The following is an 11,286-nucleotide window of genomic DNA, read 5'->3' as shown; positions in this document are numbered from 1 at the left end:
CCACAAAAATTTATATTTCAAAATATCGTAGATTAGGTAGATTATTTCTAAAAAAAAAGGTAGGTTACTTCTAAAAAAGGATTCTTTGAAAGTTTCAAGTAAATCGGATGAATAGTTTTGGAGATCCACCCAATGTCGATTAAAGAAAAGGATTTACCGTGTAACGGCTCCTGCATTTTGTTAAAAAAAATAATAAATAACTAAATAAACAAAAAATTTTTTATTCTTTAATATATATATAAAATAAGTGCTTTCAAATAGATTTTCTACTAACAAGGAATATTCACGAAGTGACAAAAGCCTTTTGAGAAAATGTATATATTTTTAAAAAGTACTCACCGAGACAAATTCAACGGTATATAGGTATCATTGCTGCCCGAAATGAAGTCAAATGTCAAAAATCGGAGGGGTCAATTTTGGTCAAAATTCACTTTTTATTTGTTTACGCGTGTATAACTTGAACTCGAGCTAAAACAATAGTCATATTACATATTGTTCGATTCGGTTTCATGAGCAGAGTTCAAAAATACCATTGCTTTAACTCTAGCTCAAATTATACGCACGTAAACATATAAAAAATAAATTTTGACTAAAATTGACCCCCGATTTTTTACCTTTGATCTCATTTCGGGTGGCAATGATATATACCGTTGAACTTCTCTTGGTGAAAGTACTTATCAAAAATATATACATTTTCCCAAAAGACTTTTCTCACTTCGTGAGTATTCCTTGTTAGTAAAATTAATGAAAGCATTGTTAATTGAATAAATTTAATATATTGTAATGTAAATTTATGGATTTAAATTGATTATCGCTTTATTGAGAGAAATTATAGAGTTATTTAATTTTAACTATTTAACGAGACAAAAAATATGTAGATGTAGACTTATAACTCATTGATTAATCAGTCGTCAAATTATAAATGTTATATTTATAATTTTGTCACAATAGTCATTAATACATAATAGTATCTAGTAGAGTATATGTATAATAATATAGCTTCCAACTTCCTAGAACGTTTTTTAGTTCTTGAGCCAGCTGTAATTCCTGATGAATCAACAATTCCTGGTGTAGATGTATTAACAAATGAGCTATTACCACTTGTTTCTGTAATTAGTATACATATTGCATTATAATATCATTTAATTAATGGGTGTTTCATAAGTGGTGGGCAAAACTTCAGGAATGGATTTCTCATGCTTAAAGAAAAAAAAAAGTTATATCTACATAGATCCGGAAATGATTAGTTTTTGAGTTATTAAGATTTTTGTAACACAAAATTTTTGTCTTATTTCTCGTCTTAGAAGTCCGTTTAAAGCCATCAACGATGTTTTTCAAGTTCTCGGCGGAGTATTATTCTTGTTTACAATTCCGTAGTTTTTTTATGTATACACGAACACTCTGCCGTACGTGTGTCAAGAGCGCTGAAACATATTTTCAAGTTTAGTATCATCTAACGCGTCTCGCAACAAAGATCGGATTAAATATCGAGATCTTTCTGTGAACGATTTTCTCATCAAATTGCAATTCGTGGTTTATCTTTGTTAAAATGCCACTTATTCTTCTTCGCTTATCATAAATTTTCATGAGATTCTTGTGAGTATTGTTTTTAAATGTTTTTAAGTGTTAAGACAATGTACTCAAATGAAGAACTAGCGACCATGCATTTCATTTACGGATTGGCTGACGGCAATGCTTTGCAAGCACGTCGTTTGTACCAGGAACGATACCTAACACGCAGATGTCCGAACATAAAAACATTTGAAAGAATTCACCGTCGTCTGTGTGAACACGGGAGTGTTGCATGTCTGTCTGACAACAAAGGAAGGCCAAAAAATACGGTCCCTGAAGTAGAGGAAGAGATTCTGGATATTGTCGATCAAAATCTTGGAATCAGTACAAGAAGAATAGGAATACAATTGAATGTTAGTCATACATCTGTCTGGAGATTGTTGCACGAACAACAGTTGTATCCGTACCATCTACAACGTGTACAGGAACTTGTCATTAAAAGATTATCCAGCACAAATAGCGTTCTGCCAATGGTTCCTACAGCAATGTGGTACTAATCCCAACTTCTCAGCTTGTGTGCTCTTTACAGATGAGGCAACATTCACAAGGGATGGAATCCAAAATTTTCATAACCAGCATGTGTGGGCAGATGAAAATCCCCATGCGACTGTTCAATCTCATCATCAACAGAGATTTTGCATCAACATCTGGGCCGACATTGTTGGTGATTGCTTGTTGGGACCCCAAGTACTTCCGAACAGACTTACAGGGCAGAACTACAAAACTTTCTTGCAAAATGATTTGGCTGATTTTTTGGACGACGTACCATTAACATTCCGTCGAGAACTACACTTTATGCATGATGGCGCTTCCGCACATTTTAGTCTCCTTGTCCGTCAGCATCTCAATGAAATGTTTCCTGGCAAGTGGGTAGGTAGAGGTGGACCAATTGCTTGGTCCCCACGCTCACCAGATTTAAACCCATTGGACATCTTTCTGTGGGGTTATGCAAAGTCTTTAGTGTATTCGTCTGCAGTGGATAACGTAGAAACTCTCCGCAACCGAATTGTGGCAGCTTTTCAGACGCGTCACGCCAGGAATTTGGGAGCGTGTTCGGGGCTTATTAAGACGACAAGCTGAGGCTTGTATTGTGACAGGAGGTGGACATAATGAACATTTCCTCTAATTGTAAGACGAAAAATGAGACAAAAATTTTGTATTACAAAAATCTTAATAACTCAAGAACTAATCATTTCCGGACCTATGTTGATATAACCTTTTTCTTCTCTGTTGCGAATAGCGCAATTGAGTCTTCGTATTTGGCGCGGCCACCGGGAGACTCGCGCTGCCCGGCCTGCGCGCCAATCGCGTCCTCGTACGCTCTCGCTACTCGCCGGCGTTTTGAACGCTTTTATCTCGCTAGAGCAAACAACGAGGAAAACAAACGGTTTTGTCCCCCGACTTTCGCGAGGATCCTCTATTGTTTATCGTCAGACCAAAAATGATGATCTCACGGTTTGGAACCCTTTCGAAGGTTGGAAGGATAAGGCCGTCTGTCCGGTGCCGTCGAATGCTCACACACTCGTCTCGGAGCCTCTCGCGCTCGCGGAACTCGAGTCTCAGCTGCTGTGTCGCTTCAGCGGATAAATCTTGCTTCCCTCGCTCGCTATCGTTGCAAACTCGATCGGTTAAAACCCACCAGTTTCTTTTCCGAACGCGTTGCACTCCGCGCACTGACTTGACTATATATTTGTATATAGCAATAAACTGTTGTCACTGTCGATTACGTGTTGCGTATTCCGTTCGCTAACTCCTTTCTGAACATTTTCTAAGCATGAGGAATCCATTCCTGAAATTTTGTCCTTTACTTATGAAACACCCTGTATACACATTTTGAAGATGTTGTTTTCAAAAAGATTTTCACAAAGATTTATATAAATAACTATAAATGCGCGCGCGTTCTCTCTCTCTCTCTCTCTGATTCATAACTCACATAAAATTAACATTATTAATATAATTAATAATTAATAGATTATATCTTCATTTATAGCTGTTTCTATATTTTTTTCTGATATCTTTTTCGTTATTGCTGCTATCTTCACTAGAACTTTGAGAATCACATCCATGAGCTGCTTCTAAATGTTGTGTAATATTCAAAATATTACGACTAATAATGGGTTATCTATACACTTCTCTATGTACTTTTTCAGCATGCCCCATGAAATTTGCAAGGTCAGATATTTCAGTGTCAGCAAGCTCCATACTTGCACAAAATGTAGCAATGTGCTTTCTTAACTTCGTGCCACGTAATAAATGTGCAACTTTCGCATTACAATCTTCAGAAAATGTTCTCATGAGAACACAAGCTCTCAAATATTTAAAACGTTTCCAATTATAACGTGGAAGACCAAAGATATATGGATTTTCTGCAAGAACTTTAGCCTTTTCGCGAAAGTGTAGTATTAATTTTACACATTCTAACAAATTATAGTTTAATATCACAGGTACTGTGCGACCAAGTTTGCCTTTAATCACAAATCGCACATATTTTTTGCTGCTTCCTGTGCCTTCAATAAAATTTTTATAAAGAGATCATTATATAGTTGTCTGGATCAATACCTCTGTACTGTTCAAAATCTGCGATTAATATGCGTTCAATTTCACCAGCTCGTTTACGATTGAACAATTGGAATGAGGTTAACGTATATTCTGCCCAGTGTTGGGCAAAATTTATTTTAAATAACGAATAAAAAATAACGAATAAATTCCATTTATTCATTATTAACGCATAACAAATAAACTAATTAGTTATTAATCGCGAATAACGAATAATTTTTATTATCGATCGTTATTCGAAATTTAAATAAAAAACCGAATACATTTTTCTCAATAACTTTTATTTAAATTTGATTTTAATATCACTCGTCTCAAACATACTATCAGAAATTTTATGGGAGCGAGGTAGATTAACCATTGCGGCATATGAAAAAAGTCTCTCAACGGGAGCTGAAGAGGGTATTGGGATGTTGAATTTTATAAATAATCTTCGTACATTGGGGTATTTTGCAAGACAGTCCAACCGTGTATCCTGATCCGATAAATATTGTAGAATCTATGATGAAAATGATTAAAAAATTAATAATCTCTTTAAAGAAAAAATCAAAAACTTTTTCACCTCTAGTTCCCATGTAGGTAACAAATTTTCTGCACTTAGGTCTTTGCTTGAAGTTGGAAAATTGAAAAAGTCATCATTGTGACTTGTTTGGTTAGGATTTTCTTCAACCGTTATATTTGTTTTTTTGTTTTCTAACGTCGCAGTCTCTCTTTTTAACAAATCCAGCAACCGTTGATGGAGCTCGAGACGAACCAAACTAAACCATCTGTTTTTAAATCTAGGATAAGTTAATGCAGCAATAACTGCAGTCTTTGACTCAGGAGTGTCAAATATTAGCAAATTTTGGAAACGGGTAGTCACACTATCGTACAAAGCATTTGCTATGGACTGACAGTACATCCATGATTCACTTTTTAGAGTTTTTAATTTACTTTGAAGAGACAAAATGCAAGGTAATAAAATTCCGAAATAAATATTTTCTTCGCTTTGCAATATGTTTAATGCCTTAGTCACAGGTTTCGTGAATTTCAAATATTCGGCTATATACTCGAATTCATCTTCTTTAAGGTAATTTTTTATATTCAATTCCTTCACCAAAATAGCCATCTTGTCTTTTGAATTCCATATTTGTTTTAGGGAATCAAACAGCGAATTCCATTGTGTTTCTCCTGGTCTGCTAAGTGTGTGACCTAAGACTTTCAAGTTTTTTTGCGGATTTTGGACTTTGAGAGGCCCTCCATAAAATATTGCATTATGTCGTAATTTCTGCATAAAACTTTCCTAATTTGGCATGCGCACGCAATGCGCGATTGAAATCAGCTGCAGCACAAAAATTGAGTGTGTGACTGCTACATCGGATATGGTTCGGTAATGTTATCATCCAATAATCGGCTGATGAAATTGCCATCTCTTCTTCATCGTCATCTTTATTGCTATCTGTATCCTCTTCTTGTTCCTCCTCTTCGACCAAACTTTCTTTTTGATTTTCATAGGCAATGAGACCTTTTTTTTACACCAAATGCCTCAAAAACTTTTACAAAATTGCTTCCGTTATCAGTAACGGTTGCCACTAATTATCTTTTATTCATGCCATATTCTGAACTAATTTCATTCATCATCTGAGCAATTCTGTCGAACGAATGAGTCCCTTTAAATCATCTGCAAGCGAGAGCTACAGATTGTCTTTTAAGTTCTCCGGTTGTTTTAGCCAGTGAGCTGTAACCCCGAAGAAGCTACGTTTTCGGGACGACCAGACGTCAGCAGTCGTGCAAATATGTGCTACCGATTTTAATTTTTTCTTGATATCCTGAACATGACAAGTGTATAGTTCGTTTATTTCACGTCCAAGTTACGTCGAGAAGGCACTGACAATGAATTAAAACTTTCAAACATTTCTTTAAAATATGGATTTTCAACTACTCTTAAGGGAATCAAGGAATGTATTACAAATTTTACTATTTTTTCATTTAATGTTTTTTGACATTTTTCTGTTTGTTTGCTCACAATTGTCCGGGAAACATTTCTAGAAGTCGAATCTTTTTCTCTTTTTTGATGACATTGACATTTGTAGTTTTGATATTCGTCAAAAGTTTCTCGGCCATGGCGACGTTTTAAATGCGATATAGAATTGGATGTTAATTTTTTATTTCCTCTTATTTCAACAAAGTTCGGCTCACATATTACACACGAGGCTGTGATATTGTTTGAGCCATCAGTACCTTTAGCCTCATTGCAGACTATCTTAAAAAATTTACCGTTCAGAATAGTAAGTCCTGCAGACGATTCATTGTCACTGTCGGAATTGGCGTCAGTTTGTGGCATTGATGTTTAGTTTAAATCTAAAGCCGAAAATCCAAAGCTACCACGAGTGCTGCTTTCGTCATCTTCAATGCTCATTGTCACAATAGAAAAAAACGGATTACCAATAAAATAAAAATAAAGTTAAATGAATAAATGTTCTGCAGTCGAGAATTTTAAACAGCTGTTAACGCTGCTATGGTTGTGGTTAGACTAAAAGGAAAAGGACTAATAGCGAGACGCTACCGCGTCTCCTGATAAAAGAAATGTAAATATCACTTTTTTGTTTGGTGACCTCTAAACTAACATAAGTAAACAAACTAGATTTTCTAACGCCTATGTGTCGCTGTAAGGATTAATAGAAATTGAAAACAATGATTACGAAATGTTGGACTTCCTTAAAGGTTAAATAAAATATTTAAACATCTTTCGGTTCAAAGTAATTATTTATACAAAATAATATTTATTTTATTTAGCTATGTAACGTCGCTTTCGCGAGCTCGGACAGTGAGTCGGGATCAAGGCTCGAGAAAGGGGAGATGTAAGATACAAAATGTTTAAATTTAGAAAACGATTTATTTATTGCCAAACGAGAAAAGTATTCGCCTATAGGAGGTCTGTGTGCGCAAAACGCGGACTAACGCTTCGTGTGTATTTGTGTGTCGGTATATGTTTGCGTGTTTGCGTATCAGCTAGGAGTCTCGCTTCCCACTGCGTCTCGGTGGGATGCGGGCGGTTCTGTTGTTCGTACGTCTCGCTCGCTCTTACAAGTTCTCTCTAGTGCTGTCAAATTACGCGGTCGATGCCGCGGTCGGGATTTTGGATAAATCGTACGCGGTGGTACGCGGAATCTCCGCGCGGTGCGGTAAGTTTCGCAGACAGGTTTTGTTCCCTTGTACTTTACGGAGCGGCGCGGTTCTGTGGGAACGGACGTATGTCGGGTGACGAGACTACTCGTCGGAGGCGGAGAACTCTCTACCCCGGGGAGATTTCCGATGCGTGGAAAGTTGGTCAGGACTCGCGAGATCGTGGTCGAGAACGCTCGACGGAGGCGGAGGACGCTCCACCGCAATCGGTCGCGAGTTGCGAAGCGGGATCGAAGCGTGGACGTTGAGATCGCTCAACAGAGGCGGAGTACTCTCCACCCCGAGTCCTCTGCTTCGGGTGTCTAATGGAGCTCTGGAAGGTATCGAGGTTCGGTGTTCAAGTCAGAGCTGGATCGGAAAACGGATGAGTGAGACTCTGCTAGCTTCGGCTTATATATATAAGCGTCGGCGGCGGTTCGTTTGCGCCGATCATAATGGTGGGGAGGGAGACCGACTTTACATTGTTTAGGTTGCCGTTGGTCGTCGGGTCCGCTCGGCGCGTTTGTTATTCTCGCGATTTATACAGTAATACAATGTCGGACAATGTGGGGGGGGGGCTTCGAGCGTCGTTATAGCTATTGTTCCGTATTGTACTGAAGACATGAAAGGGCGCCTGTCAATCACGTGATTTATGCGTGATCGCGCCGCTGTATAGTTGTCGCAGATCCAGGATCAATTCGATAATCCTGGCACCACCCTTGAGCGGTATGCCGAACCGCGAGCGATCTGCCCCGCTCCGGATGTCATAAGCTTAGTGTATTCGCGCATGATCCTGCCGACTAGCTAATCTCGCAGTCGATTGATCGCGCTGGCCATTAATCATTGGCCGATGAGAATTCGCGAGCTAGGACTTCCGTCTTCTTCTCCGTGACGTGCGTTTGCAACGTTAGAACGATTCGTACCGCAGGAAGTATAACACGTGTGAGCTCTCGCAAAACCGCAAAGTCGCAATTCAGTCAAATCTCCGTAAATAGTTGTCGTGCTTCATTAAACGTGATGAGCGGGATTGTTTTCGCATTATTGTGAATCGAGACAAATCAGTAACGCGTGTGACTCAGTCATTATAATCGGCGCCGGTTAACGACAAGTGCAAAGACCGGCGGCCATCTTCGGCGAATCGCCGGCAGAGAGGCTCGAATCGACCATCGATCGAGTCTGACCATTCGCGAGATCTAATCATTCGGAGTAACCCGCTGTGCTCCGCGACTTACGGTGATAAATTAATTGACTCAAGGTGTCGTGCTATTTTCCGTGCGGCATTTTTCGCTCGCATTCGTTCGCAAGGAACATTCTCGCAAATATCGTGCTCATGTGGATCATTATCCGTACATTTGTACATTTGTCCAATCTACATTTCGTTCACATTTGTCCAATGTACATTTCGTTCTTGACATTGTCATAAATAAATTCTGTGTCGTTTAAACCACCGTGCCGAGTTTATTCATTAACCTGTCCGCGCGCCGTCTCCCAATCGGGAGAGAATCTGCCGCATTTTCATAAAAAAATAATTTTTACTTCGAATACAAAATTACGAATAGAAAATAACGAATACATTAATTCCTTTTTCGAATAATGAATATCGAATAACGAATAAGGAATTTAAATCGAATAACGAATAAACGAATAACGAATAACAAAATATTCGTTATTCGCTATTCAATTACAAAATTCGAATTACGCCCAACACTGATTCTGCCAACCAAGTTTCATATGTGTATTCATTTGTTAAATCCTCAAATGCTTTCTGTCGTTTACATTTTAAATACATGTACAATTTAGCTATGTCATCCAATGATGGAAAATCATCACATTTTTGTCTTTGATGTTGGAAGCGTGTTTCCATAACTGTTTTGTTAACACTGGTATCGTAATCTTCTGTTAATAATTCTAAAAAATCTTTGACTAAACCTTTTTTTTCATCATCCTGACGTTTTATGCATTCTGTAATAAATATATGATCAACTTCTTTTTATTAATGTTCCTAACATAGCTGCTGTAGTAGGTTTAGAATAAATTCCTACTTCATCATTTAAACGCGCTACTTTGTGTGTGTGTGTTAACTGTACTAATAACGTCTTTATAAAATTTTGGATGATGTATAGATTCAAAATCAATTATATTTTTATTACTTTCTTTAATAGTTAATAGAAAACGACCCAACAGTCTTAAATGCGCGCGAATCATGTCATGTTGAAGTTTATATTTAATAGATAATTTGTTATCATATAAAATAATGAGCTTATTATATTTTATTACGCGATACACATCATCCTCTCTTATCACAGGTAATATTATAGATCGTAATTTTTTATTAGCTGCGCTATTAAGTCTACCTAAAATTGAACGTCCCAAAATTGTTACAGCTTTAGCATGTTTGCTACTACGACCAGTACATCAATAAAAATGTTGGCGAAGTGAAATTTTATAAAAAAAAACCATAATATTTTACAGGATAAAGTAATCTTTAACTTCCTTATTTCTTGAAGCTTGTGGTCTTTGACAGACGATTAAATCGCCTTTGCCGACATTTATGTCAGTGTTGTACTGAAAATTTCCTTTGCGTCTAATTGTATCTATTACTAGCGTTCTCCCGTCACGGCTTCGCCCGAACTCTTCATGTATAAAATTCGAAATTTATAAAAGTTTATTTACGACAGATTCATCAACGCTAAGCCATTCACCATTTATGGCGAGCAATTTATTTTAAACAATTATAATGTTAAGATTTAACATCCAGATAATTTTTTTAGCTACTTAAGGACCTCTTTGTAGATTACGTTGGTAGTTTTTCCCTCAGGTGTCAGGATTACCAGACTACTGGGTGAACTTATTCGAGAGCAGGCCACGTACAATTGTCCATGTGAGAAGCAGCTCTCTCTTAAGTCAATCCTTGCCACTTTTAGCGACTGTCCTTATGACTTATTTATTGTCATAGCAAAGCAGACTTTTAATGGGAACTGCAGCCTTTTAAATTCAAACGGGTAGTCTGACAATGTGAGCGGTATACGTGGTATGAACACTAACTCTCCCTTAGCACAACAGGTAAACACTGTTGCTTCGATTACGTTTCTTTGGAGGGTTTTCACTCGTAATCTGGTGCCATTGCAGAGTTTTGGTGGGCTTAGATTTCGCAGTAACATCACTGGAGTCCCCACTTTAAGAAAAAGTTTATATGCTGGGAAACCAGGAGGGTTAAGACTGTTAAAAAACTCCACGGGGTAGTGTACCGCATCGTCTGTTTAAACTACCGAATCTATAGACCTGTACTCCATTTCTTCCCCTTCGAATGACTTAAGTAAATAATCATTAATGATGGCTGCCTTATCGTTCTTAAGGGTTAGAATAGCACGTTCACACAACCAGTCCATAGACTTCTCCTTAATATTAGCGATATCAGGATATATTCTAGCTGTGAGATCTGCTATGGTCGTTACTATTGAGCCTAAACCTTCATGTATAGCCACTTTTCCTTCAGACTCAGGATATTCACCGTCTCCTATTTTCAGTAACAGTGCGCAAAATTGCCCAGTGGAGACATCACCATTTAAGTGGACCCTTATATTTTTTCTGAGAGAGAGTTTGCAGATGAGTGGCCATAGACGCTTTCATGCATGCACTGACCTCGTCAGCTCGAGTTCCTCTAGGTACTACTGGCAGCGTCTGCCGAAAATTCCAGCAAAAAGTACAGTGACTCCCCCCATCACTCTATCGTTGTCCCTAATGTCTTTAAGGGTTCTGTTCAGTGCCTCAAAGCCTCGCTTGTGCGCCACAGTACTTTCATCCCACACAATTAATTTACAGTCCCGCAGCACTTGAGCCATATTGCTTTGTTTTGAAATGTTGCATAGTGGAGTTGCTGCGTGGATGAGATTAAGAAGCAACTTGAAAGCAGCATGGGCCGTTTTGCCTCCATTCCACAGAATAGCAGCAATGCCAGAAAATGCAACAGCTAAAGCAATCCCACGATCACTTCTTACCTTTGCGACAAGCAAGTTG

General features: G+C 38.0%; 1 pseudogene; it reads right to left on the bottom strand.

Annotated features, from left to right (window-relative positions):
• Positions 1-931: 931 nt before the first annotated feature.
• On the bottom strand, positions 932-9,474 carry LOC145941441 (uncharacterized; annotated as a pseudogene).
• Positions 9,475-11,286: the final 1,812 nt, after the last annotated feature.

Source organism: Prenolepis imparis, unplaced genomic scaffold (assembly GCF_030444845.1).
Source record: "Prenolepis imparis isolate NDT839.2.m4 unplaced genomic scaffold, iyPreImpa1.0 SCAF_10, whole genome shotgun sequence".
NCBI lineage: Eukaryota > Metazoa > Arthropoda > Insecta > Hymenoptera > Formicidae > Prenolepis > Prenolepis imparis.
Note: the sequence above shows the minus strand (reverse complement) of the source record. Positions and strands in the feature narration are given on the sequence as shown.